Here is a 23,848-nt window from a genome sequence, read left to right on the forward strand (position 1 = left end):
CGGGGGAGGGCAGTTACAGATCTTATGCAGCGGTCCTTATCATGGATCACAGATCCACGCAGCAGGGGATCTGTAACCCTACCCCCCCTGCCAGAAAGTCACATAGCCGACACATACACACAGTCCCCCCCAGGAGTGCTGGCAGGCTCCATTGAAATAACCAGTCCACCAGTGCGGAGCCTGTCATTCCGGGAGTTTAGAAGCATCATTTGCATCACAACCCTAAACCCGCCCCCCGCCACAGTCTGCGTCCCAGGTTTAAAATATTCCCGCGAAAACAGCAATACAGACAACGGTGTTCATTAACAAAATCTAAATGATTTTATTTTTTGGGAAGGGGAAGGGGGTGAAGGGGGTATGTAACTGGAGAGGATAGTGAAAATGAACTGGGTAAAGAAACGGGGGCAGGTTCAGCTTTTCTGTCCACAAACTGAAAAGTCACTGGTTGCCCTGCTCACTCAGGAACCTAGCTTTCAAAGCCTCCCGGATGCACAGGGCGTCCCGCTGGGATCTTCTAATGGCCCGGCTGTCTGGCTGGACGTAATCAGCAGCCAAGCTATTTGCCTCTAGCTCCCACCCCGCCATAAAGGTCTCCCCCTTGCTCTCACACAGATTGTGGAGCACACAGCAAGCTGCAATAACGATGGGGATATTGGTTTCACTGAGATCACAGCGAGTGAGTAAGCTTCTCCATCTCCCTTTGAGACGGCCAAAAGCACACTCCACCACCATTCTGCACTTGCTGAGACGGTAGTTGAACAGTTCTTTTTCTGTGTCCAGGGCGCCAGTATAGGGCTTCATGAGCCAGGGCATTAGCGGGTAGGCTGGGTCCCCGAGGATGACTGTAGGCATCTCCACATCCCCAAGAGTTATTTTGTGGTCTGGGAAGTAAATACCTTCCTGCAGCCGTCTAAACAGACCAGAGTTCCTGAACACGCGAGCGTCATGAACCTTGCCCGGCCATCCGACGTAGATGTTTGTAAACCGTCCCCGATGGTCCACCAGTGCTTGCAGCACCATTGAAAAGTAGCCCTTTCGGTTGATGTACTGGCTGGCCTGGTGGTCCGGTCCCAGGATAGGGATGTGAGTCCCATCGATAGCCCCACCGCAGTTTGGGAATCCCATCGCGGCAAAGCCATCTATGATGACCTGCGCGTTTCCCAGGGTCACTACCTTTGGGAGCAGTACCTTCACGATTGCCTTGGCTACTTGCATGACAACAACCCCCACGGTAGATTTGCCCACGCCAAAGTGGTTCGCAACTGACCGGTAGCTGTCCGGCGTTGCAAGCTTCCAGAGGGCTATGGCCACTCGCTTCTCAACTGTGAGGGCTGCTCTCATCCTGGTATTCTGGCGCTTCAGGGCAGGGGACAGCAATTCACAAAGTTCGAGGAAAGTCCCCTTCCGCATGCGAAAGTTTCGCAGCCACTGGGATTCATCCCAGACCTGAAGCACTATACGGTCCCACCAGTCCGTGCTTGTTTCCCGGGCCCAGAATCGCCGTTCCACGATATCCACATGACCCATTGCCACCGTGATGTCCTGGGCGCTGGGGCTCGTGGTTTCTGACAGCTCTGTGCTACTCTCCGACTTCAGGCCATCACGGCGGTGTCGTAGCCTCCTCGCCTGATTACTCTTCATCTGCCTCAGGGAAAGGTGTATGATAAGCTGCGAGGTGTTGAGAACGGCCACAAGTGCAGCGATGGTCGCAGCGTGATCCATGATCGCAGTGCTGTGGCGTCCGCGCTGTCACTGACCAGAAAAGTGCGCGAACTGATTTCCCGCCGGCGCTTTCATGGAGGGAGGGAGGGCGTTAGTGACGGACGGATGACGACAAATTTTTTTTACCCAGAAGGCATTGGCGGCTCGACCCAGAATTCCGATGGGCAGCGGGGACTGCGGGAACTGTGAGATAGCTGCCCACAGTGCACCGCTTCCAATATCGACGCTCGCCCGTTAGTGTGGACTCACAAAGTCGAATTACTGTCCTTAGTGTGTCCTTAGTGTGGACACACACGTTCGACTTTGCAATATCGATTCCACATATTCGATTTAAGTAAAATCGAATTACCCTCGTAGTGTAGACATACCCTGAGAGGCTGGTGCAGGGGAGCACTTCAGCATGAGCCTAGCTGCACTGGGTATGCCTGAAAGGCAAGCACTGTGAGAAGCAGGCTGCACCCTCTAGAGGCCTGTGTAATTACAAAAGCATGTGTATCCACTTCAGACAGCATCCTTTCTTCCTTCCTTAAAAGTAATACTCACAATGGGAAGCCTGGCTAGAGGTGAACATCCCCACACCAGGATACATCTCTGCTATATTGAGAAGAGCAGGGATTTTTTTGCATCTTTATCAACAGACCACTGTGGGTTTCCAACGTAGTCTATACCTCCCGTTTTTGCCTCACCGCAATCCACATATTTTTCTCCCTAGGAATCTGGGCTGCTGAAAGAAGAATTTCATTCTCCAGCTGTATTTTCAGTCAGTCCCCGCCTCCCTTGATTCCCTGGACACTTATTCAAATAGAAAATGAACTTGCATGGATTCTGGGATGGCGCCATTGCACAGAGCTGGTGCTTTGCTGGTACAGTTGAAGAATTCTAATCACAATTAGAATGAGCAGGAATGAAATCTCCTGCCTTCTCTGGGGGCAGAGGGGAAAGAAAGCTGCACCCGCCAGCTCATGCCCAGAGTGGGTAGTGTGTCAGAGAGGTGGGCATGGCATTGGCTCGGGTGCCCAGAGAGGAAATTGTTTCAGTGCTTCCCTAGGCAGCCTCTGCTGTCGGGGATCCCACGGAACTTCAGTCATTACAAAGGTACCAGGTAGCAGCGCTGCAGTTAAGGTTGCATGCCACAATGAGTTTAAGAAAGGAGGCATAAATTCCTAGTGTGGTAAAATAAGATGCACAGCGGCTTACACACAGGTTTAGCTGTTATGCCCTTTGCATTTTCTGTGTCTTTTTTGTTTAGTTTCTCTTCATACATTTTTAATAGAAAGCTTTTGCAATTGGGCTCCTGTTGAAGTTTATCCTTGGCAGTCCTGCTTTGCACTGATGACCGAGATCTTGTTAAGAACTTTGTCTTATGTAAGCATAAATTGGAAGAGAGATGGATCGTGACTAGATGTGGTGCAACGGGTAGGTTATTTAGCTTGGGCAGCCGTTAATTTGGATTTATGTTCATTTTTAGTTTGTATTCATCAGACCATACTATTTATCTAGCTACTTTTATGGTCCCTATCACCATAGTGTCTGAGCACCAGTATTGACTTTGGCTAGGGAAATGGGAAGGGTTTGCCCATTCCAACATTACTGCACTTTTATGAGTTATTAATAAAACTTGATTCTGGTCTCTCATTTGTCTAATACTACTAAGCTGTTCAGAGCCTTAGGAGTAGCAGAATGAAGGGGGTAAAGTCCAATAACTTTCAAACTACAGTAGTAGCTGTGACTTCACCCTTTCTTTAAATATAACAGGTGTTGCAAATATAGATAGTATGTGACATACCTGGGACTCTCACGCACAAAACAGGTCCATTTTAATATTATAAAATGGTTTGATAGAACATGACACTCAAGTATAATAAAATACAATATATCCCTATGATAAAACTCCTGCTTAGCCTCAGTTACTGATACTACACATTCAAGGAACTCCATGCCAACTCTGAAGGCTATGCAGAGATTGTCTCAAGTCTACTACAAACTGCAGATTGGAAAAGTTGTCAAAGTACAGGGCCTGTTTCTTCAATACATTAAGGCAAAAAGAGTGGGTAAGAATGAACCATAGGGAACAAAATAAAGAATGACCAGTGAGTCAATCCATGGATATGAGACGGAGTTTAGGACATATACCGCAATATTTGGAATTTGATTAAGGACTTTTATTTGATGGGGTGTATTCCTTGTGGGATTGAAGTAACGCTGGACAGAGCAAGCAGCATTTAAAATGCAGACACAGTGTTTGTGAAAAACATTCAGTTGGTGGGAAAAGAGATGTTACAGTAAAACGTATACAAAGAATATGTATGTATTCAGCATTATACATATAACATCCAAAATACTACACTGAAAGAACATTAAGGTTGCAAAGTCAAGCACTCAGAAGTTAGGAAATGCCAGAATAAGTTGCTTGTGCAATGATCACATGCTATTTTTCCATAGGACTTCTGCCTCATTCAGTGAATGGATAGCTATTCAATGTCTCCCTTTCAACCTCCTCATTCAATGTGTGGCCACAGGCCTATTTTCCACACCCCATTCAAACCCTGCACTGAAAACAGAATTATTAAACAGTCTCATGAGCATTTCTATGGTGCTGTCACAGTAATAATCTATGTTTGTGAAAAAATTGGCTAATTTATCTTTGCAACACACCTATAAGATTAGGTGGTGTTGCTACACCCTGTTACAGCTGGGAAATAGAGCCACAGACAGATTGAGGTCAAAACTGTCAAAACTGCCCACTAGTTTGGAGTCCTCAATTTGAGATGTTTGGGCCTGGTTTTCCAGAGTACCTAGCATTTTTATAGCATTTTATATGTTCCAAGTACGTCTCCCGTTGACTTCAGTTACAGCTGAGAAGGCTCAACAGTTCTGCAAGCCTGGCCGTAGGTGTCTTACACTGAGAATCCAGAAAATGAGGAACACAAAGCTAATGGCCACCTGTGAAAAGTCTGGTTCTGGTGATTCGCCCAGCATTACACAGGGACTCTGTGGCAAAAGCAGGGATAGAATCCAGTTCTCTAGAGTAACATTCAGCTGACTTAACCATGCGCCCTTCCTTTCTCTTCCTGTAGTCTCCTGTGCCTCAGTCAATATACACCTTCCAACCAAGAGGTTTCCCCCCCAAGACCTCTCTGAGCTGCCGGTCTTCTACCATGATCTCCTCAGGACCTGAAAGCTAGTTTCAGTGACCAGGTCTGTAGCAGTTCCTGAGGGGGAGAGCCTCTTAACCGAACCCCTGCTACACAATCTCCATCAGTGTATGAAGGTGGAGGAGTCCCCCTTAGTGTGCTGCAGGTTGGTCTGGCTGTCACCACCAGAGTTGGAGACCTCCTGTACTACAATTGGGGGGACTGGGTGAACCCTGTGACACTTAGCCTGAGCATGGGGCTGTACATCCCGTATGTCCCCGGTAATGTGCCCAGGAGGTGAGGGCAACCTTGCATCCTGCTTCTCTGGCCTTCTTTGGGCTGGTCCTGCAGGAGGATGCTCCCCATCCACTTCTCACCCTGGGCCCTCCAGAACTTGTCATCGGTCCCCTGCCCTGTAAGCCTCTCTGGCTGCCCCCAACGGGCAACCTAACTTGGCTGAATTACATCCAGCAAGTCTGCCTCTAAACTACATCCAGGAAACATCTGTATGCGCTCGTCCTTCATACCACCCACTTCCTCACCCTGGTGTCTCACCTCAACACCAAGTGGTGGGACCTATTGCCACCTGCAGAGGTGAGGAACCTCAGTGGGCTAGTCTGTACTTCACTCTGGTCCCACGGCCCACTGAGGATATCAGCTGGCAGCTCCTTCATGGAGCCATAAGCACGGGCGTGTAGTTGGCACAGTTCATGAACTCCCCTGACACTTGTCCTTTCTGCAGTGAGAGGGAGACCCTGGCACACATCGATGTGGGGAGTGTGTCAGGTTGTAGCCCCTCTTCCAGCTTCTCCAGAACATCCTGTTTAGGTGCTGGTTGCACTTCTTCCCACACTTCCTGATCCACTCACACCCCATCTGTGGCCCCACAAAAGTTGCGAGACCTCCTTGTCAACCTCCTTTTGGTGCTAGCCAAGATAGTATCCATCACACCAAGAGGAAGAAGCTGGGCAGTGGGGGTGCGCTGTGACTGTGGGGCCTATTTCTATTCCATTGTTCAATCACATCTCTGAGCAGAGTTCCTCTCAGCAGTATCCATTGACTCTCTAGACACCTTTGACGGGCAGTGGGCACTGTTCGGGGATCTCTGCTCAGTGTCCCCTTCTGGCTGTCTTATCTTCAACCTTTACTTCCCTTCTTGTTTTCTCCTTCATTGTCCCTAGCAATCAATTGTGGCTGGGGCTTAGGGGTTCCTCCCCCTTAGTTGAGGGGACAGGCCTTTAGTTATGCTTGGGCCTAGACATACTTGTCCAAGTTCTACAAATAGCACACCCCTTCCAACTTCTGCAACACACAAGATAGGAGTCCTACAGACAATAGCCTTCTTCACTGCACAGCCCTGATTCATTCCCAGAGGGGGCCTGCCCTCTACACTGAATGAGGCAGGGGTCCTGTAGAAAATATAGTTTCTGATAATGTAACTAAAGACGGTGTCATAATGCACACACACATGGGAGCTGAATTAATGTTGAATGGAAAAATCGCACTTTGGGCATTTTCTACATCACTTTGCAATCTTAATGTTCCTTTAATGTAGCTTTTTCATATGTTCTTTCTTAAGTTTTGTCAAAAGCAAACTGAAAAAAAAAAACCACCCTGTATAATGTAGAAACATATTGACCGTATCATGGGTCATCAGCAGGACTGAAACCATTAGATCCACAGCATAGACCTCTGCCCCTGAAGCTAACAAAGTAACTGATAGCAGTAGAAGGTTGTTATTCTCTATTTGTACAGACAACCTTAATTCTCGCATTTCCTAACTGTTCAGTGCTAAACTTTGCAAACGTAACATTCATTTAGCATAGAAAATTACATAAAAAAACTAATTCAAAATGAAAAAAATAGAAATTCCATCATATTGACCCCCAACTGGAGTCATCAATAAGTCCCTTAGAGCCACAGTACAGATCTGTGCCTCTTAAGATAATTGAGTAACTAGTAGCAGTAAGGTGAAGAAGGGACTGTGAGACTGCCAGTGGATTTCACAGCTATTTGCTGACAGCACAGGCATATGGAAACTAAGGACCCATGAATTCAATTCCAGATCCTGTAAAGGAGTATGCTCTAGTGATCATAAATCATTCTGCCCCCTGCCCCTAGCCAGTCTGTTCCTCCTTCTCCTATAGACCCCAACTCCTGCCTCCTCCTCCCCACTATCCAGATCATTTTAAAGGATCCTTAGTATAAAGGAGACTGAGATCCCATCTGTGTATGTTGTGATAGACCCAGACCAGTGGGGTACAGGAGTCTGGTAGAGGGCAAATATACTGGTCACTGGATGAGTAGTTTTCTGTTCCCTGAGTGACCAGAGAAGGGGCTGCACTAGAGTAATCAGGAAGCTGCTAGAATCAATTAAGGCAGGCTAATCAGGGCACCTGGGTTTTAAAAGGAGCTCACTTCAGTTTGTGGGGCGAGTGTGAGGAGCTGGGAGCAAGAGGCGCAAGGAGCTGAGAGCGAGAGGGTGTGCTGCTGGAGGACTGAGGAGCACAAGCGTTATCAGACACCAGGAGGAAGGTCCTGTGGTGAGAATAAGGAAGGTGTTTGGAGGAGGCCATGGGGAAGTAGCCCAGGGAGTTGTAGCTGTCATGCAGCTGTTACAGGAGGCACTATAGACAGCCGTAGTCTACAGGGCCCTGGGCTGGAACCTGGAGTAGAGGGCGGGCCCGGGTTCCCCCCAAACCTCCCAATTGACCTGGACTGTGGGTTTTTCCAGAGGGGAAGGTCTCTGGGCTGTTCCCCAACCCATGGTGAATCTCTGAGGCAAGAAAATCCACCAATAAGTGCAGGACCCACCAAGATAGAGGAGGAACTTTGTCACAATGTGTTTGAGTGATATCAAATGGAACCAGTTTAGTAAATGTCACAAATGTGGCACATTATACACCTTTTTCCACATGGGTCCAACAGCTGATCTCCTGCCATTCCAAGAGAGTCTATGCAATAATATAGGAAGATGCCCTGCATTTGCTTGATGTTTTAACAGTAGCTGACAATCTTAGCATAAATTTGATGCACAGTGGGTGACCGTATAAAAATTGCAATTGGTTTAGCTGTGTTGTTATTTTCAATGTGATAGAGGCCTCTCCCTCTGGGGCAGCATGTATGTCAGAAGGCCTTGGAGACGTTACCTCATTCATCTTAATGAGACACCCAGACGTGTGACTGACACAACCATAAATTGTTCATTTTTTGTGTGCGTGGGGGTAAAAAGACTCCCTGTGTTACCCCATGAAGGGCTTGACTGTTTGATATGCTGACGTCTGCTGTTTACCCTCACTTCACTCTGGTTTCTCCACACAATTCCCTTTTGATACTTTGGCCACCCCTTGTGAAGTGCCTTCATGCCTTTTCCACATACCCCCCCATATAACTGTTCTCTGGCTCCACCAGAGGGGTTTACCTTCACCCCAAATACAATTCCAAAATGAAGTATTGACACCAGCAGCCCAAGACACCTCTATTCAAATGTATGCTCATAGTAGCACATTGTTTGTCCAACCAAGTAACCACCATTTCCCATAGTCTAGATTCTGTTCTCTGTATGTCCCCACATGCGCCTTATTTTAACCTCTTACAAAGTGGGAAGCCTAGGATTTTGGCTCCATTTCATAAAATCTACGGTATCCAATGACCCCTACAAACAGCCACAGAAGGGGAATGAGGGAAGGGCTGGCAGTGCCTGTGAGGTTTATAAAGGCACTTCTCTCTGACCATCTGGCCACATTCCATGGCCAGTCCTGGAGACCCAGCCACCAATGTGAGCCATTGCAAAAGGAAAATCACTGGGTCAGAACTTCTGTCATGGGAAGGATGTAGCTTTGTGCGTTCTGTAAGAGAGGCTTGGAAAACTAGCATCCTAAAGGACCCAACCCAACTAGCATCAGAGGATCCAGCCACATCAGCCACACCATCAGGGACTCATTCACCTGCACATCTACTAATGTGATATATGCCATCATGTGCCAGCAATGCCCCTCTGCCATGTACATTGGCCAAACCAGACAGTCTCTATGTAAAAGAATAAATGGACACAAATCAGACATCAGGAATGGTAACATACAAAAGGCAGTAGGAGAACACCTCAATCTTCCTGGACATTCTATAACAGATTTAAAAGTAGCCATACTTGAACAAAAAAACTTCAAAAACAGACTTCAAAGAGAAACCGCAGAACTAAAATTAATTTGCAAATTTAACACCATTAATTTGGGCTTGAATAGGGACTGGGAGTGGCTGGCTCACTACAAAAGCAACTTTCCCTCTCCTGGAATTAACACCTCCTCATCAATTATTGGGAGTGGACTACAGCCACCCTGATTGAATTAATAGAATCATAGGCTTGGTCTACACTTACCCCCCAAGTCGAAGTAAGGTACGCAAATTCAGCTACGTGAATAACGTAGCTGAATTCGACATACCTTACTTCGAACTTCCCGCGGTTCAGACGCGGTCCACACGCGGCAGGCAGGCTCCCCGTCGACTCCGCGGTACTCCTCTCGTTGAGCTGGAGTACCGCAGTCGACGGGGATCACTTCCTGGTTCGATTTATCGCGTCCAGACCAGACGCGATAAATCGAACCAGGAAGTTCGATCCCCAGCCGCCGAACTAGCGCGGCAGTGTAGACCAGCCCATAGACTTTAAGGTCAGAAGGGACTATTATGATCGTCTAGTCTGACCTCCTGCACAGTCTCACCCACCCACTCCTGTATCAAACCCCTAACCTATTGAAGTCCTCAAATCATGGTTTAAAGACTTCAAGGTGCAGAGAATCCTCCAGCAAGTGACCCATGCCCCACGCTGCAGAGGAAGGCGAAAAACTCCCTGGGCCGCTGCCAATCTGCCCTGGAGAAAAATTCCTTCCCGATCCCAAATATGGCGATCAGCTAAACCCTGAGCATGTGGGCAAGACTCACAAGCCAGACACCCAGGAAAGAATTCTCTGTAGTAACTCAGATCCCACCCCATCTAACATCCCATCACAGGCCATTGGGCATATTTACCGCTAATAGTCAAAGATCAAAATTGCCAAAATTAAGCTATCCCATCATACCATCCCCTCCATAAATTTATCAAGCTTAGTCTTGAAGCCAGATATGTCTTTTGCCCTCACTGCTCCCCTTGGAAGGCTGTTCGAGAACTTCACTCCTCTGATGGTTAGAAACCTTCGTCTAATTTCAAGTCTAAACTTCCTGATGGCCAGTTTATATCCATTTGTTCTTGTGTCCACATTGGTACTGAGCTTAAATAATTCCTCTCCCTCCCTGGTATTTATCCCTCTGATATATTTATAGAGAGCAATCATATCTCCCCTCAGCCTTCTTTTGATTAGGCTAAACAAGCCAAACTTTTTGAGTCTCCTTTCATAAGACAGGTTTTCCATTCCTCGGATCATCCTAGTAGCCCTTCTCTGTACCTGTTCCAGTTTGAATTCATCCTTCTTAAACATGGGAGACCAGAACTGCACACAATATTCCAGATGAGGTCTCACCAGTGCCTTGTATAACGGTACTAACACCTCCTTATCTCTACTGGAAATACCTCGCCTGATGCATCCCAAGACCGCATTAGCTTTTTTCACGGCCATATCACATTGGCGGCTCATAGTCATCCTGTGATCAACCAATACTCCGAGGTCCTTCTCCTCCTATGTTACTTCCAACTGATGCGTCCCCAGCTTATAACAAAAAATTCTTATTAATCCCTAAATGCATGACCTTGCACTTTTCACTATTAAATTTCATCCTATTACTGTTACTCCAGTTTACAAGGTCATCCAGATCTTCCTGTATGATATCCCGGTCCTTCTCTGTATTGGCAATACCTCCGAGCTTTGTGTCATCCGCAAACTTTATTAGCACATTCCCACTTTTTGTGCCAAGGTCAGTAATAAAAATAAGATTGGTCCCAAAACCAATCCCTGAGGAACTCCACTAGTAACTTCCCTCCAGCCTGACAGTTCACCTTTCAGTATGACCCGTTGTAGTCTCCCCTTTAACCAGTTCCTTATCCATCTTTCAATTTTCATATTGATCCCCATCTTTTCCAATTTAGCTAATAATTTCCCATGTGGATCCGTATCAAATGCCTTACTGAAATCGAGGTAAATTAGATCTACTGCATTTCCTTTGTCTAAGAAATCTGATACCTTCTCAAAGAAGGAGATCAGGTTGGTTTGGCACGATCTACCTTTTGTAAAACCATGTTGTATTTTGTCCCAATTACCATTGACCTCAATGTCCTTAACTACTTTCTCCTTCAAAATTTTCTCCAAGACCTGGCATACTACAGATGTCAAACTAACAGGCCTGTAGTTACTCGGATCACTTTTTTTTCCCTTTCTTAAAAATAGGAACTATGTTAGCAATTCTCCAGTCGTACGGTACAACCCCTGAGTTTACAGATTCATTAAAAATTCTTGCTAATGGGCTTGCAATTTCATGTGCCAGTTCCTTTAATATTCTTGGATGAAGATTATCTGGGCCTCCCGACTGAGTCCCATTAAGCTGCTCGAGTTTGGCTTCTACCTCGGATGTGGTAATATCTACCTCCATATCCTCATTCCCATTTGTCATCCTACCATTATCCCTAAGCTCCTCATTAGCCTCATTAAAGACTGAGGCAAAGTATTTGTTTAGATATTGGGCCATGCCTAGATTATCCTTAACCTCCACTCCATCCTCAGTGTTTAGCGGTCCCACTTCTTCTTTCTTTGTTTTCTTCTTATTTATATGGCTACAGAACCTTTTACTATTGGTTTTAATTCCCTTTGCAAGATCCAACTCTACATGGCTTTTGGCCTTTCTCACTTTATCCCTACATGTTCTGACCTCAGTAAGGTAGCTTTCCTTGCTAATCACTCCCATCTTCCACTCCTTGTTAATTGTCCTTGTCAACACTGGTTCTCCACTTGTGAGGTACCTCCCTTCTCTTCATGTGTCAGTATAATAATCCTGCATCTGTAATTTTCACTCTATGCATCTGAAAAAGTGGGTTTTTTACCTACGAAAGCTTATGCCCAAATAAATCTGTTAATCTTTAAAATGCCACCGGACTCCTTGTTGTTTTTGTGGATACAGACTAACACAGCTACCCCCTGATACTTATCATCCTAAATGCTCTCCATTCACTAGCTGCCATGAATTCAAATCCCCAGTGTCTGCCTGTGGGCTCTAGGTACCATCCACTTAAGTAATATTGCCTCAGGGAATAATGGGCTCCTGTCTCTATGGAGTACTAGTTGTTCTACCTTATATAATCAATAGTAGGAAAAGCAAAAGGCCATCTATCCCTAAATGTGTTATTTTTAAAAATTCTTATTCTCATTGTCCTGCATTTCAAAGACAATCCTCTTTTCCCTCCTCTAGAAATCTCTTGAGCTCTTTTCTTCAATTGCTACTTGCAGTAACTTATTCCGTAAATTGCTTACGTCTTGTAGGGGGTAGTTCTGCCTGCGGTTCTTCATTTACTCCTACCTTCAGTTTTCTTAGGCTAGCAGTAGCCCATTGCACAGTCTCTTATTGTGCTGTTGGTCATGTCCACCCCAAATCAGCATGCCATCAATAGTCAGGTCCACTACATTCAAATCTACAAAGATTGGGGTAAGATACTTGCTGCAGCTCAGGCCCCGAGGCAATCCCAAAAGGAAATTGCTTAAACTTACTTCTATCAAAAGGGGACATGAAGGTGCAGATATTTGCCTTTTCTGTATCAACCTGGACCTGACAAAGCCATTGGCTTGCATCTGAATCTGAAAATACTCTTGCATTTTGCAGTCTAGATATACCCTCAACTCTTTTCAGGGGATAGGCATTAGCATTTGAAGGTCTTATCTAAGTCTTTTGGATCTACACAGATCTTTAACTGGTTGGTTTGGTTACTGTGAGCTTGATGTTAACTCAGGCACTGGATGTTTGTATGCACTCAGTAACATCTAATTTTACAGTCTGGTCAAGTTCAATTTTGACTTTATCTCACAGTGCTAATGGGATTTTACTTGGTCACGTGCACACACAATTTTATATAAGTGATGTACACTGGAATTCATATCAATGAGATGTATTATATTCTTAATCCAGCCCAGTGCATTAAAAAAATCCCACAAGTTCTTTAAGAACATGTTTTGCATCTTATTCATTACACAAAGTATACACCTGCATTTGCAGACTTCAGCTCAACTCAAACACACATAGGGCCTCATGTTCCACTATTTCAAACTCTTGAGGTGGTATTTTGTCCTTGTACTAACATGCCAGTATAGGTTTGCCATGTGGACTTTTTCTGCATCCACTATATGAAACAAGCTTGCTCTTTTTTATATTAACTTTTGGCTCTTAACTCCAGTACCAACCTCTAATTGAAATTCACTTTTTGTTCATCTAGTTTCAATATCACAACCCCATCTGTGGTAGAACCTTCCTTTCTAGATTTAGTAAGAGGCCCAACAAAGAATTTTGGTTTTGCATCATGATCACCACCAAAGCTTTGTCCCCCAACTGTATATTTATGAACAGATTTTGGTTTTGTCTCTCTTCACAGCCTGTGCTGCTATGAGCAACACCCATTCGTAAATGGTTGCTTTCATTGCAAGTGTAACATCACACCTCTTTTGTTGGACTATTGCTGCGACTGCTTCCACACTTATTGCAAACAAGAGTGGTCTCTACACTTTGTTTCCCCTTGCATTCTGTCTTTATGTTTTGGCATGCTTTTTTCATTAGATGCACTTCAGTTCTTCACTGCTTTTTAACACTTCCATTTGGAGGTGCTTTTTAACACTTCCACTAGCCCTGCAAACATCCACTGTTCTTTACAAAGTCAAGTCTATTTCTAGCAATAACCTTGCTGTGATCTGGTTAAGCAGCACAAATAATTTAGTCTCTAATAGATCAACTGCCAACTGTCCAAATGCACACTGCTTAGCTTTAGCACATGGTCTGCAAAATAGTGGTCAATGGTGTCACCAGGCATCTTGTCTCTTGTGAAGGACACATGTATTTCCCAAGTGACATTTTGGAATAGAACATAGAATTCTTGAAGTTTCTGAAGGACTATCTAGTGGTTTGTAGTCTCCTTTGCATTCCCCACTGGAATGCATTGTAGATCTCCAGTGGGTCTGCCACACATATTAGTGGATAAATCCTCCACCCTGCTATTTCTCTGACACCATTCGCTTCTAGAAAAACTCAGAACCACCACACCCACTTCCTCCATTCCCCTATCAGGCTTCCTTTGAGGTTGAGGGATTCAGGTGGCCTTATTTGTTCTGATACCATATAATAAAGGTGTGACAGCCAAGAGGGGTGGTAAGAGCCCAACCATTTTTTCCTGGCTCCAGTCACATGACATGGGTCAAGGTTACAAAGGGTAGACCATCTGTCATATGCAAATGTCTCTCTCTTTTTTTTTTTTACGGGGTCAACATCCACAAATACCAGAGGGTACGTTACATCCTTCCCCCTGCCTTCGCGCTCTCTCTTCTTCAGACTCTTCTTTCTCTCGCTGTCTGCTAGCTTCTTCCTCTCTCTTTCCACCAGTCTCTCTGTCCATCCCAGATGTGTCTCTTACCAACTCCAAGCCGGCCTCTCTTCTTTCTGCCTGCAGTGTAATCTTTTCTGACTTTATCACAGTCCATTGGGGGGGGGGGGGGGGAGAAAGAGAAAGGGTGACAACTCCTATCACACTCCATGAGCCCTCTGGTGGACTTTGGTGCAGAGTGAACATCCTAGTGACAGGATCTTTGAGTACCCAGCCCTATTGCCTCAAACTGAAGGAGTCACATTCACACAATATTCCACCTCTTAAATGACCAGGTTCTGCAGTTAAGTTTCCATCCCTGGGGTGCAAGTGAATTTAACTAGGACATATTCTCCAGTTCCTGCTTCTAAAATTAGATTTAAAATCAGCAAATCATCCAGCTGGAACAAGCTATTTACAGCTGTACCTGAAGCTCTGATAAGATAATGGATAGGTTGTAAATACCTATCATGCTATGTTGCCTTTGGCTAGTGTTTAGGGATCACAAATAAACTGGATTTGTATTGAATAACATCATAGGGTTCCTGTCAGGAGCTATGAGCTAGTATTCTAGTGGGATTTTAAAAAATAAAATAAAATTGGAAGTCTCCTAGGCACCTTGTATGCATAACCTAATGGCATGGTGAACAATGTATCAGTTTGTGTTACAGCTGGATTTCAATGCAGGGGATCAGCGTGGACTTTTCATTAAGTAGGTTTTAAGTGAGATTGGCCTGACATTTATTGGAGTTAGGGAAGTGAGCGAGGGGCAAAGAAAAATGATTTTAGAATGAGGAAGCAAACAACAAGCAAGGCTTGCACGCATACCTGGGAGGAGGAAAGGAACCTTTGCCCCTTCCTCTTCCCTCACCTAAAACAAAAGCTTTCTGCTTTCAGATAGTCCAAGTGGGAGCGGGGCTGGCCTCACCCGTCCCGAGGGCTCTACATGGGGGGTTCCGTTCTATAGAACCCTGTGAGGCCTCTGGGGGAGATAGCGAGGCCGTTTGGGCTGCCCTGACATGAGCAGGCCCCCAGCTCTAGGACTCTTCTATCTCACTAGAATGATGTGACATCAGTGTTCTCCCAGGGCCCAGCCAAGACAGGATCCCTGGTTGTGGCTCATTCCACCTAACACCGCTACGATGCTGACTGGTTGGGGGATACTAACCCTGCCACGTTCTGTTTGTATCTGCCATACTAGTGACAGGTTGTCTCCATTCCTTACCAAAAGGCTTTGCAATCTAGGGGTACCTCTGGATCCCCAAGTGGTTAGGGGTGCTCTGTTTCATCTACATTTGGCACAGCTGCTGTGATCTTTTCTCTGAGATGTAACCCTAACCCCAGACACCCCCTGGATTGGATACCATAATATTCCATCTAGGGGAACACTTGTAAGCCACCCACAAGCTGCACCCAGTGTAGAGTACAATGGCCTATTTGCTTAACAGGGTTAGTCTGAGAGGGGTCATATTATACCCATGTTCTAGAGACTGCACTGGCTATCTGTTCATTTGACTGCAAGAGAGTCAGACTCTGTTAAGCTTCGGGGCACCCTGCAAAGCTCACCAGGTGCTTGCCTTATGTGGTGATTGAGGTATATTTTCTATGTGGGGGTGAGCTGGTCTTGTCTTGTGTTATTAATTTATATTGCTGTGGTTACATAGACATGTGCAAGCTGAGGAACTGAAAAATAAGCTCCTATTTCATTATTATTAACAGACAGATGAGGTGGTACTTCCCCACCCTTCCCATGAAACCACAATCATGTTCAGCTGGACCTATCCAATTCACATACACTGACACAATTAGTTATCTGCAGGTGGTGTAAACTGCTTCATGACCTAGGAACCATTAGGGGAAGCTACTAGCATCTGCTGTTGATTCTGATCTCAGCGTATAGCTAGAAATAGAACCAAGCCAGGCAGTCAGGAAAACCAGAGAGCTTTATGAGAGACAACATGGGCTAATAGGTAGCATACCAGACTTGGAGTCAGGAGACCTCGGTTCTATTACTAGCTCTGCTATTGAGCAAGGTGCCTCAGTTTACCCTCCTACCCTTTGGCTGTTTTGTCTATTTAGGGATTAAGCTCTTTGGGTCCAGGACTCACTCTTACTGTGAATTTGTACTGTGCCTAGCAAAGTGGGACCCCTGATTTCAGTAGGGGGCCTTTACTGTAATAAAGGTCACAAGATATAGGGTCATATTACTGTAGATTGGTGGTCCAATGAGTCTGGCCCACATGTTAAATGCAGTGAGATTACATTAAATAAGGGATTTTTAGCTTAAGATCCTGTAGTAAACATGTTAATTTAGATTTACAAGATTCTAGTAACAGCTTCCCAAGAAATAAACACCCCTTTGAGGTAAAAAGGCATCTAACTGAAACCTACCAGCACTAGCCTGGCCTGATCTCCTAACTCAAATTAAGCTACTGAAACTGGAATAAGATCTCAACACTGGAGCAAGACACCAAGCAGAACTAAACTGGTAGACTACAGCAAGCCTTTGAGCTATACTGTACTCCCAAACTAGAGCAAACTTCTGAGCTAGGCTAGATATACTAGTAAGAATGAGGCTACACTAGACTTCAAATCAACTACACTCCCAAACTGGAGTGAGTAGTTTAGGCCAAGAGTAATTTATAGCTTCATAGTCCTTTAGCCCCACCCCTAAAATGTTTTGGCCAATCAGCCCCTTAATCTGATCCAAAATGGAGTCTCACAGACAGCAGAAAACACTGGCTTCTCCCAGCTTCAAAGAAAATGTCATTCATACATCACCCCAAAGTAAAAGCACCTCAATTGTCTTTTTTTTTTTTTTTTTTCAAATAAGGTAATAAGGAGGAAAAGAGAACGCAGTTCTATAGTGCACACCCTGCAGCTTGGTTCTACTTTCCTATCTCTCTTGGGAATTCAATAAGAAATTTTAATATGAGGAACATATATTACCCTTTTATCCTGTTCCTAACCCTACCCCTCTATGTTCTCTGGGATAGCTTGCTCTGTTGCATGGGCAAATATTCACATAGCATTCCCAGTATGCATCCGAAGTGTAACTTACACCAACATTACAACCTCAGAGGTGGCCACAGTAGTTGCACCTACCTAGTCCAACCTGCATTTGGCTGAATTTGGTGCCACAAGTTCCTAGACCCCCAATAGTGTGTGGTTAAACCACCGCATTGTACTGGGACATGGGAAATCTGAGTTCAGTTCTGCCACAGACTTACTGCATGATCTTAGGCAAGTCACTTCTCTCTCTGTGCCTCCATTCCTTGTCTGTAAAATGGGGACAATGCTTCACAGTATAGCCATCAGTTCTTGTGAGGCACTAAGCCACTTTAGTGATAGGGGCTATATAATTATAATGCCGGCTGCTTTCCTGTTTTGAATGACTCATTTCAGCTCAAATAAATCCAGATTCCTTTGTATCTAAAGGAACCCAAGATCATGTTTTTAAATTCTAACAGGGTTATATTTGCCCATCACACACAGCTCTAAAAGTCTGGCTAGCACGGAGAGGGGAAGTGGGGATGTTATACTTAGAAACGGATTTAATTAACCTTGCTGTTTATTGCTTGCTTCCAGAGTTCAGTGAGGTTAGGAAAAGAACAAGGGAATAGGTCACCCAATGTTTACACTTAGATTTTGAAGAATAGACCAGTGACTTATTTTCCCCCCTGTTTCTTTAAACATTCTGAGTCTAAAGTTGTGGATTAATTTTGGAGCCAGGGTGGGGAATGTTGATTCAGAGGGTGGTAAATATGTGGTGTTAGGATGCAATGTTAACTCCTCTGTTGTATCTTTAACTGTAGCACATCTCTTTACTTTCCTGGCTTTTTGTACGCTAAGAGCATTTTGGAGATCCTCAGCAGACTGGCTGAAATTCACCACTAGGTGAAGGGCCAGTATAGAACTTCAATTGTGCATAAGCTTTGTGCTGTCCTTCTGCACAGGGGGTAAATTTCATCCACTATGGACATTTAAGGTGGAATGGGTTGATATTTCTTTTTTAAAAATTGTTTCAACTAAACCCTAAGGATATGTCTTCATGGCAGAGTTAATCTGGGCTCTTCTTCTTCAAATAGGTAAACACCAGATCTCCAGAGCACGCTGGTGTCATGCACCCTGCAGGTGCATTGCATGTTGGTTTTTGTAAACTCTGTGGTCAACCAAGATGTGCATAATGAGAGAGTAGTAAATCTCCTTTCTGGTTGACATTCATATTCACCTTGTCAGGGCAGACAAAAGGCACATGTGGCATTGATGGACCCAGCACATTTCAGGATCCCCATTCTCTCAAAATCAGCTGTTTTGGGGGGGCATTAGCAATCTCCACCACCTATGGGTAAACTACAGCAATAAAACCTTGCAAACCTCTGTCACTACATTACCAACAGTTGGTTTGCCAACACCGAACAGGTTAGCCTGGGGTAGTTGGCTTCCAGAGGGGAATAGAAACCCTCCTCTGCACTTACACACCAGGGCCCAGGAAGGACAGACAAGTTCTCCCACTATACACTGCAAAATGATTAATAAAGCTCTGCAGCTTGAAGAACCATGGGATATGCCCCAGAACTCCTAGTGCCTAATCCAGGTTAATTCAGTGCTAGTGTTGACACAACTACATGAATGAGTCAAGTGTTGCTTAGCAGTGTGGAGGCTCACACCCAGGCTTGGCTAACCCATACTCAGGCAAACTCTGCAGTGAGGACATCCCCATAGCATTTAACAGACATCTGCTTAAGCATCATCCCTTTCTTCAGTTCTTTCCAAGTTGAACCTTGGTGTCCTAGCTGTATATGTCTGTCTGTCTGCGCCTATTTTACCAGGTTTATAAAGGCACAGGCCTGCCACAGACTGGAGGAGAAGGACCAATGAGTGTATTAATACTAGGGAGGTTGCCAAGGATCGAATGGAATCTGACTCACAACTAACACCCTGCATTTCCCCCCCTTGGTTACTTTTATTCTGGCTAGGTCCTCTCATGGTGACCTGAGGGACATCTACAGCTCCCCGCCATAGCCAGACACACAAACATGCTACAAGAATTAAGTTGAAGCACAGGCAGATCTAGTTAAAAGGTGGGCTACATTTCCTGTTGCCTTTCACTTTTGCTCAGGCATAGAACATTTGAGTCAGTTTGGGCAGCTAGGCCAGACCTTAGAACAGCAGGCAATAAACCACTGAGCTAATTTCTCAGTAGATGGGTTATCAGGAAACCAGCCTTCATTCCTCATTGGAAAAAACCCATTGTACCAGGAAGAGGGAAATTAGATGGTGAGCCTCTCATGGCCCTAACTGATACATACAGCAGCAAGAGGTACAGTTGAAATGACTTCCATGAAGTTGTTGTGGCTGTGGCAAGTAGCTCCCCGGCTGGCTCCGAGTCTAATGAGCAACCCAGAAGCGAGCAGAAAAAGGTTAAATCAGCAATTTGTATTGTACGTGAAAACAAGGGAGGCAACTGAAATGGGAGGATGAGCTAAAACTGGCTCTGGTTCTGTCAATGGTGGGGGTTTCACTGCCGGAGATGTAAAATATATTTACATCTGATGGAGAAGGGAAGAAAGCTTTATAGAAGTAATGAAAATACAGTGTGTCTCTGGAATGAAATGTCATCTACTGTACAAGGGAGAGATGATCCACAGAAAAGGAAGTAAAAGAGGAATTTTCTACAGGCTTGAAACTAAAAAGCCAGTCGTCAAAATAAGAAATTCTCTCCCTGAAGACTGAGGAGCAGAACCTCAGTGTAAATAGACTCAGTTCCGTTGACTACACTGGAGATACCCTGCTTTATGCCAGCTCAGGATCTGATCCTATATGTTGATGGGGTGTGAAAATAACAAGGTGTGAGAGGTTACCCAGGGACGTGGAGCTGATACTGGAAAAGGTATTGGCTCAAATTCTGCTCCCAATTACACCAGTGTAAAACTGGAGTAACTCCACTGACTTCAGCAATGAGCAGAGTTTGGTCCCATCCATATTTGCCAAACAGTAGACAAACCAAATGCAAAAAAAAAGGCCTTAGAAAGAGGCTACTAAAACATGACTGCAAATACCACTGCTAAAAAAGCAAAAAACTGTTTATAGAACATTTAAAAGAAACGTAAATAAAATCCTGCCGTAACAGTTCTGGTAAGGCACGCAACATCTCACCTGCATTCCTTAGACAGTCCAAAATGGAATCCTTCATGTGGCTTGACCACACACCTGTGGAGCATGCAAGGTCACGCTCGCCACAAAATGGTGTCCTCTATGGGAGATGGATGGAATTGTTCCATGGGCCGTCAGTTGGCCAGCGTGCTGCTGATCAGCCATGCAGGGCATAAGTAGACAGCATGCCACTGGAAATCCCTAATACTTGGGCATCTCATAAGCCCAACCATTATGCAATAACTTGCAAGTGGTGCAATGAGCTACAGGCAAGATACAGAGATTCCTCCAGCAGAGGAATCTCTGTGCTTTATAAGCTTTTTTCTCTTGCCTTCTCTAAAAGACGTAGAGTAGACAGCTCTGGTGACATGCCTGAATCCTGAAATGAAGATGGTAATTGTACCACAGGAATAAAGTTGTGTGTTCCAGTAACACAGGGGAAGGGGAAGTAGAGAGGAAGGATGATCTTGTGGCTAAGCAATCATACTGGCATTTAGGAGACTTGGGTTTGATCCTTGCCTCTGCTATAGACTTCCTGTGTGACTTTGGCCAAATCACTTAATGACTGTTTTCAAAGTAGCAGCCGTGTTAGTCTGTATCCACAAAAAGAACAGGAGTACTTGTGGCAGCCGTGTTAGTCTGTATGAAAGCTTATGCTGAAATAAATTTGTTAGTCTCCAAGGTGCCACAAGTACTCCTGTTCTTTTTAATGACTCTGTTCATCATTTGTAAAATGGAAATAGTAACCCCTCTCTTTGTTTACTTAGATTGTAAGCTCTTTGGGGCAGGGACAATCTCATTCTATGATTTTGTACAGTGACTAGCCAATGAGGCCCCAGTCTTGGTTGGGACCTGTGGGCACTTCTGTAATACAAAAATGATACCGACACAGAAACTTTAATCATACGACTCAGAGTTTTCCACCAACAGAAGGGCTGTGAAACGGTGCCTGGCAGCAAATGGCTTCATTTGCAGAATAGAAGTGATACCCGACGAGGTTCTCTCCTTTGGAGCTGTAGAGGAAAAAGGAAGTAGACATAGATTTGGAATGAGCCCTGCAGCCGAACAGAATCATTAAAAGGGAAACGTTCCACTTTTCAGAAACCCACCAACTACACACCCTTAGTTGTCAACAATATCCCCCTACAGAATATCCTCAAACAATTACAGCCCATACTTGATGGCGACAGCATCCTGAAAGAATTCTTTCCTGAATCCCCTTTTCTGGCCTTCACTGGGTTTGATGAGTTTTTCATTGGTTGTAAGCACCATCAGGGATACAACAGTTAGTGACGATGTGGAACAAGCAGTAACAGTTCATGCGAACATGATAAAAGCACTGTGCGCGCTATCTCCAGAGAAAATAGCTAAGAACAAAACACTCAAGCACCAATACAAGCTATAAGTGAAAGACAGAGAAACCAGGACTTCACATACACCCTAGACAAATGAGTTTTCAGGGTGAAATTCACTCCTTTGCAGAGGGGCCACAGAAGCTAGACTAAGCTGAAGAGGTCCGGGGTGTAGCGTTGTATCTAACCAGCCATATATCCATTGAAGTCAGTGGGTCGGATCCTCAGCTGGTGTAAATCAGCATAACTCCACTCAAGTCAAAGCCTGATACTCAGCTGGTGTAAATCAAAGTAATTCCATTGAAGGCAATGGGCCAGATTCTCAGCTGAATAAATCGACATATATCCATTGAAGTCAATGGAACACCATCGATTTACAGCAGCTGACATTCTGGCCCCCTTTGTTTTATAGTTAATGCGAAAGATAGAAGAATTGTCCAAAAAGACCAATTGAGACATATTCCTGTTGCAATGATAGCAACTAAAAAAAAAGGCGGGGTGTGGGGCATTTTCCAAGTTCAAACATTGTAATTGTTAGACTAATTTATCAGTGTATTCAATTTAGAAGAGAAACTTTTAAAAAAGGAAGTGGTGTTATTAAAGGCGGAGCTGGTTGTGCCAGGCTGTGATGGAATACCTTACACACTATTGTAATAATCTTTGTACAAGGTGTGCCTTGTAAGATATCATTTGAAAACTCGTAATCTGCTAGTCAGTACTGTCCTGATAAAATATATGTGACAACATTTTATGTGAAATTACAAGATTTCCCTGTCTAGTGGTATTAACACATGTTCCAAACCCCACTGCCCTGCCCAAAAAGAAATTGGCAAATAAATCTGTCCTAAGCAAAGGAATGTGGGCATGCCTTAATTTGCATTTGAGCAGTAAGTAGAGTCATCAGGCAGGAAAGGAAAACAAAGGAAGCTAAAACAGGTGAAAAAAATCATCAAGGAATATCCTTCCACATAGATTCTTTGGCTCCTGGGTCTCAGCTGGAAATGTTTTTCAAGAGGGGGACTGAAACTATTAAAAGGAGGAACAAACACCTGACGGCACCCTTCTCTCTCCCCCTACCCACCTCATTCTCTGCACCCGAGAAAACGAAAGGAAACAGCTGTTGGACACTGGGGGAGGGGTCCTGACCTGTAGAGTTTGGTCAGTAACTTTGCTGGAAACACGTGGTGTGAAAGTTTGCTTTGCAACTAAGATAGTTTCTTATGTCGATACCAGTAACCATTTTATCTTTATTTTTCTTGTAACCATTTCTGACGTTCATGCCTCATTACTTATACTCACTTAAAATCTATCTCTTTGTAGTTAACAAACTTGTTTTACTGTTTTATCTAATCCAGTGCATATAAATCTAAGTGTCTGGGCAACTGTTTAAGATAATAAAATGGCGTATTATTCCCTTAAAGGAATAATAGACTTAATATACTTGGACTGTCCAGGAGAGGGCTGGGCAATACAGGTCTCACATTTCTGGGCGATGATCTGGAATTGGGAGAGGGGGTGTTGGGGTCACCCTTCAGTATAACCAAGGCTGAGAGCTATGGTGTAGCTGGCAGGCTGCAGTTACACACAGACACTTAGCGTGTAGATTGCATGCTGGAAGGCTGTTTGAGTGGCCCTGGTGGGAGATACTATAGCAAGACATTGTAAAGCACCTAAGGTTGCAGGGCAGGGGTGACACAGTATCCCCACCCCCGTCTTAATTGTACCCCAGTATGTCACTGTAGAAGGACTCGGTCAGGGATCGTCCCTCTGCGGGGCTGTGGGGTACCACACCACCTCGCTACACAGTTTCGACTGGGTTGGGGAACACCCAGTCTTTGGCCCAGACCTCCAGGCAGGGCCGTGCAAGGATTACCTTATAAGCCCTGGCCCTGGGTTCGGGCGGGGCAGCAAACAAACAGTCAGGGGCTCAGGTCCTCAGGCAGGCGCTG

Source organism: Terrapene carolina, unplaced genomic scaffold, assembly GCF_002925995.2.
Source record: "Terrapene carolina triunguis isolate 2854851 unplaced genomic scaffold, T_m_triunguis-2.0 Scaffold85, whole genome shotgun sequence".
Taxonomy (NCBI): Eukaryota; Metazoa; Chordata; order Testudines; family Emydidae; genus Terrapene; species Terrapene triunguis.